Raw genomic sequence first — 6669 nt, 5'->3', positions numbered from 1 at the left:
CTCTAGAAGTCAGTGTAATTATGCAACCTACCTTTGGAACATATTTAGTTTCAGAAGCACAATTGATAACAAATTTGATGCTAAGGGGATGTAGATACATGCAGATTACAGTGAGAAGAGGCCATATAGCTATTTTTAGGTATGAAAGTTTCCTTGAATATGAAATAGGACTGAAAGTAGGTGGACTTTCAGTATGACCTAACCGTTTGTGCTTAGCTGGAGAGGAAATTGCCTAAATTGAGCAAGCGAGCAAACTTGGTGAGGTAAAGAACAGTTTAGTGAATTCAGAAAGTCAATTCAAACTATTCTGCTGTAAGACATAACTTAGTTTCAGTTGTAGGTTAGCTCTGAATTACACAAAGGTGACTAAATCGACCTGAGACCTTTGACTCTTTAGTCTTGACTTTCAAAAAGGACACAAAACTAAATTTTTGTTAAGCTATAATAATGAATCAATCAGCTCACACATAGCAAAGTTCATAGTCAAGGCAAGCCACCTTTATTTATGTAGCGCTTTTTACAATGCAGATTGTTTCAAAGCAGCTTTATAGTATTAAGGGGAAAAAACGCAATAGAATTTGATTTGGCTGTGCCACTCTGAAAAAAACAGTAATATCATCGTCCAACTCAGTTCAGTTCTCATAGAGTGTCAGTGTGGTTCACGGAGTGTGGTGCAGCAGAGATGAGGAGATCCAGGACTTCCAAAGATATAGGCTTTATTCAAGTAAACATTAACTAGAACACACACCAAACACCATTAAACATAACGTGTGACCGGACAACGAGTGACTGAACAAGGAGGAACTTAAATGCAAACACTGAAGACAGACATAACGAGGGGCACAGCAGGTGACACAGATGATGATGAACTAAACACAGCTGAACAGAACTAACCTAACAAGGGTGACCATGGAAACAGATAAGTGGCGGGAAACTAGACAAAGGAACATGTGACAAATGAAGGAAAACACAACCAAAATAGAATGCATGGACATGTGGGCGGATCAGTAATACAGTTTAATATTTAGTGTCCCCAGTATCAGGTTTCTGTCAAAACATGGCTTTCAACAGAAACAAGGTTAGGATCTGTAATCATTTTATTAATAATAAGCGTGTTTCAGGGCTCGAATATTCAGCAAACCGAGCTTTACATTTGTTCATCTGTATTCTATCTGTTTTTTATATTTTATATTTTGTATTTACTAACAGACACAGTCTCTATGTGATAATATCTAGATAAGTGTCTGTATGTGCCGGGATTTATCTGACTTCTGTGACATGAGACAGCCGGCAGACGGTCATTTAAGCCAGTCCATCTGCTTCCTAACCTGGGCTCCAGGTTTAGCTCATCTCTTTCTAACAGGTCAGGTCTGCCCCAAAAGCTTTTCCAATTGTCTATTAACCTTATGCTATTTAGCGGACACCACTTAGACAACCAGCCATTGAGTGAGGACAGTCTGCTAAGTATCTCATCACTCCGACAATCAGGAAGGGGGCCAGACCGAAATACTTCCGCTTATATCTTGCGAGTTCACACACCTCTTTAATATTAAGTTGAGTGATCTCCGACTTGCAGAGTGAAGTCAAACATCATTAATGCCGATGTGAATAATAATCTTAGGGAATTTAAGACTAGCATTAACCAGCACCTTTAACCTTATTACCTTTTTACTTTTTATTCTGTGGGAGAAATGGCTTGCGTTAATGATATCTCAATAAAACTTTTTTGAAATGAACTCATTATTTAAGCAGTGTGTTTGTCTAAATTCAAGTTAAGCAAAAACCAAATTAAACAAACTAAAGTATTAAACAAATTCAGCCATGTATGTCCAAATTTTTGGATTGGCAGGATCATGTGAATGTACGGCCATGTACACTAACAACCAGTTTAAAACACCCAAATTACAGTATACAGGTAAATTTAAACTGAAAACAAATTAATTTTAAACAGCATCTGTCCAAAAGTGCAAAACAAATCAGCACGTCCTACTGATGTGCATAGAAGTAGCTCCCACGCACGCACACAGAAGTGATCTGTTCCCCAACCTAAACACTTGGTATCTTACTTCTGTTTATCTTTACATTCACACTGGCTGTTTTCCAGGAAAATTGCTGTGAAGCCGGACTACAAATGCCAGAAAATTCAATAGGCCTGCCTTGTTGGGGAATGTCAACAAAGCAGATTCAGTGTAATGGGTTTGTCGTTCTGTGATTACTTAGGTATTGTTAAAGATTATAGGGAGTTTAAGGTTCACCTTGAGTTAATTGAGTTATAATAGCATATTGGCGAAATAGATTTGGCAAACGCTCCAGTGTATATTTGTATTTTTAGCTTTGAGTCAAACAGTCAAATGTTTTTTTGCAGCTTTGATCAATGTAGCAAATCACAAACATGTCTGTTGATCAGATCAGATTTTTATTATATTCCTACTTTATGTAGTCTTTTTGTCACTATTTAAAATGTGTTAAAAATAGTTTAAAACACCTGCAGACGATCCTAATCACCACTAGGGGAAGCATAATTCTGATTATCTGTGTGTAACGTTCAGTCCACTGAAGACGAGGTTTAGAACCCAAGTGCAGTTTTTATTGACATTTAACATAACTCCAACCATTAACAAAAGACTTGACTTAAACTTGACTAGACGGGACAAAGTTGACTAGACGTGACACTCACCGACAGCGGGTTACAACATACAATAACTGACCAAGACTATGGATACGTCTACACTAATCCGGTTCAATTTAAAAACTGAGTTTTCGTCTAAAAACGCTCCGCGTCCATACTTTCATTTTTAATCAGCACTGAGTTTTTTAACAGTATGTACAAACTGACATTAATATTTAACAAGGCTGTCAAAACAGAAAGCATACAAAACAACTGCTGTACAATGTCATTTACTATCTTGGCTGAATTGGTCATATGACTGCATCACATGGCTAAATGCGTCACCGTATTAAAAAGCCTCCGTTATCACAGTCCACACTACGAACAAAAGCAGGAAGTGCATGACAGTAAACATGAAAACCTTAAAACATGAAACATGAAACCAACACCAAAACACCCTGTGACAGATCCCCCCCTCTATGGGCGGCCCCTGACGCCCATACATAATCAAAACATCAATTAAAGTCTTGGGGGGCGGACTTGGGGGAGGGATGGTGGGCCAGGCCCGTGCCAAGGCACCGGACAAGGACCCTGGCATGGCTGAGATGGGAGCGTGGGTGGACCCGGACCCTGAGGCGTGGGCGGACCCAGACCCTGAGGCGTGGGCAGACCTGGACCCTGTGGCATGGACAGATTTGGACCCTCTGGCGTAGGTGGACCTAGGCCCTCAGGCGTGGACAGCCATGGCAGTTCAAGGGTCCATGGCGGTAGAGGCAGTTCAGGGGGCCATGGCGGTAGAGGCAGTTCTGAAGTGAATAGATGGGTTTGTGTAAAAAAATTTATATATTTAAAACTTTATAATATATACATAATATATAGCTAAATATATAGTGACATTGGATGTCATACGCCGTGCATAAGCCCTTTGAACTGCGAGACATGTTACACTTTCTGGGTAAATTGAATATAGAAGCCAGCACATAACTCCAAATGTGTTCATCAGAAAGAAAACAGTTATATACACCTAGGATGACTTGAGAGGGAGTAAATCTTGGGGTAAAAGTGAACTAATCCTTTAAAAAAGATCTTTCAAAAGTCTTACCTTAAACACTGCAATTCTGAGTGATACTATACTGTTAGCTGCTAGTTTGATATGGTTTCCAGTGTTAGGAAAGGTTACTTTTAAAGTAATGCATTACAATATTGCATTACTTCCTTTTTATGAACAGTAAAGCAGTGCATTACCTTTACTCTTTTTTTCACCTTAACAACAACAACAAGAGTTCAAAAGGCCCATAGTGAAATTAATGTCTTTCTTAAACAATAAAAAAAAAGTAATGCGTTAGCCTACCCCCAACTCTGCTTATATAATCTTGTTTGCGTATGTTGGGTTTTGTTACATGCACTGCAAAAATTGATTGTTTACCACTGTTTTTTGTCTATTTTTAATTATTTAAAAATTAAAAAAATTATAGGGAAAGCACAATGACTAACTGCTGATATCCTTTATGTGTGTTGAGCGAGTTTCCTTTTTTTCCTCTACCACAGTGATTCTCAAATCCTGCTTCTGGGGGCCCTGAGGCACTACACATTGAGATATCTTCCTCCTCTAAGACACCCGGTTCAACTCATCATCTCATTATTAGAGGCTCCATGACCTGAATTGTGTGTAAGACTAGTGAGACTCAAAAAATGTGCAAGGCTAAGGGCCCCCCGGGAGCTGGATTGAGAAACCGTAATCTACCACCATTTGAGCTAAAATTGCTCTTACACAAAACTTTACAACCGCTCATGATAACACAAAAATGATTAGTTTATTTGAACTATAAGTTCTTGCTATATTTTGTTAAATTAAAATTTTACATTTCTGTAAAAGTGTAAAAATGTGTTAATGTGTAATTAAGTCTGTTTTAAATTTGCTGTTTATATATATATTTCTTTAAATGTAAAAATTTCAAACGTTAATAACTCGCATCCTTATATTTTTTAATGAATAATGATACTTATATAATCACACACAAGTGAATATTAATGAATGTGACAGGCTTGTGCACAATTCAGAATTGAATTGAGAATGACTCCCAAATTCCAATTAAATTCTTGAATTTGAATTGATGTCAAACACAGGATATAGAATTACAAATTGAATTTGAATTAAAGGAAGCAGAATTTGAATTCAAGAAAAATTCAAAGAAATTCATATACATGTCCATCTTGCCATAGCATCTTTTGAGAGAATCTTTAGAGTTGCAAGAAAGATCTTCAGAGCAGAACGGTGCAGACTCCATTATAAAACATTTGAAGAGCGATTGAGAATAGATGCATCAGTGTTGCTCAGTGAGTTTTGCTTTGGAATTAATGATAACTGCATTTACAACAACTTTGTGTTATTTGATTACTTTGAAATGAAAATAAAAATAACATTGGAACAAAACCACTTAAACCACATTAAGGGGGTCATTTATTTCAATTGATCATTATCTAGCCTATATTTTAGAACAAAATGTATGCAGGGTTGAGGAGTGATGCTGTAAAAAATGAATCATGGGCCTTGTAATTTTCACAAACAAAATTAAGGTGATAATTGAAAATAGTGTGTATATTTTTATATATTATTATTATTATTATATATTATTTATAAGAAAATTGTGGTTCAGTGTTCTATATAAATAAAACCAAGAGATACACTTTCCTATTTTTTAAGGAAACAAGCAATGTTTCTAGCTGTATTCCTCAGAATCTGGACGGCCCAATCACATCGTGTAGGTAGGCTATAGAGTCGGCGGGCGGGGCCATAATGACGACGGCCGAGTTGCGTTTGTGTGCTTCACTGCTTCTAGTAACAGTCTTCTAGTAAACACAGAAACTGGCGAACGGCGGCGGTCTTTCGAATCAGCTCTGCCCGCGCCTCCGGAAGACTTGGAGTTAAACTTTCCTCTGAGAAAAGAACAAAGAGCGGCACTGAAGTCATTCTTAAAAAGGGAAGATGTGTTCGGAGTTTACCCGACCGGATACGGCGAATGTTTAATCTGTCAGCGAGCTCCCCTTCACCGTCGTTGCTCCGGTTGGTGTAGCGCTATCCTATCGCGTGCAGAGGGAGTTTGAAAGACAACCGTTTATCCCGCCCCTCGGACTGAGCACTGTCTATGGTGAGTTTCCAGACCAAACATCTTGATGTGGGTCTGGCTTGTCAGGCTATATGACCACGTCAGGCTAAATGAATATATGTGAGAGTCAACTATTTTTTTCTGTTGTGTGATTGTGTGGAATTTCTTTGAATTGTCATGAATTAAATTTCACTTCCTGTCATTCCAATTTCAATTCAAAATATAGCTGCAAGCAGCCATTATCGGGGCCAAGCGCAAAGAAGAAGACAAGACATGCCAGCATGGCTGGAAGTCTCAAGCCAACTGCAACAATGAGCCATTAAGGACCTATTAAGTTGATTTTAGGCAAAATAGCAGTCAAATTTTAAATACAGTCAATAATAATGGTTTAATGGTTTATCACTTTCGACCAATAGGTGTCACTGTTACGAAACTGATGTGGTTTAGTCAGATTGAGATGACAATGACACATGCAAAGTTTGGTGTCAATATGTCAAAGCATTGCAGAGATACAGCCTCAAGAGTAATTTTTGCATCATGGCTCAACTCTGTTGCAGTGGTATATGAAAACTGTTTTGTCTATCAATCCGAAATCCATAACTATTTGTCAGCATGGTCTGAAGACGATACGGATCAATTTTGGTGAAAATCGGACAAACGGTCTAGGATGAGTTTGAAAAAGTAGGTTTTTAACAAATAAGACGGAGGACAGATAGGTTTGCAAAATATGGCACAATTGGTATCCATGTTCTCGGCATGAGCCATTGACTGTATTATGACCAGTTTCATTACAATGGGTTAATTTAATCAAAAGTTATTCGCATTTCTGTACATTTTATTACAACTTTTGACCACAAGGTGGCGCTATCCCGAAACTTTTTGAGTATCTTCAGGACATGGAGCGGAAGACACATACCGAGTTTTGTAACGATACGCTAATGCATTCGTAAATTA

The sequence above is a fragment of the Pseudorasbora parva genome, chromosome 7 (assembly GCF_024679245.1).
Source record: "Pseudorasbora parva isolate DD20220531a chromosome 7, ASM2467924v1, whole genome shotgun sequence".
Lineage (NCBI taxonomy): Eukaryota > Metazoa > Chordata > Actinopteri > Cypriniformes > Gobionidae > Pseudorasbora > Pseudorasbora parva.
This window is presented reverse-complemented; position numbering follows the sequence as displayed.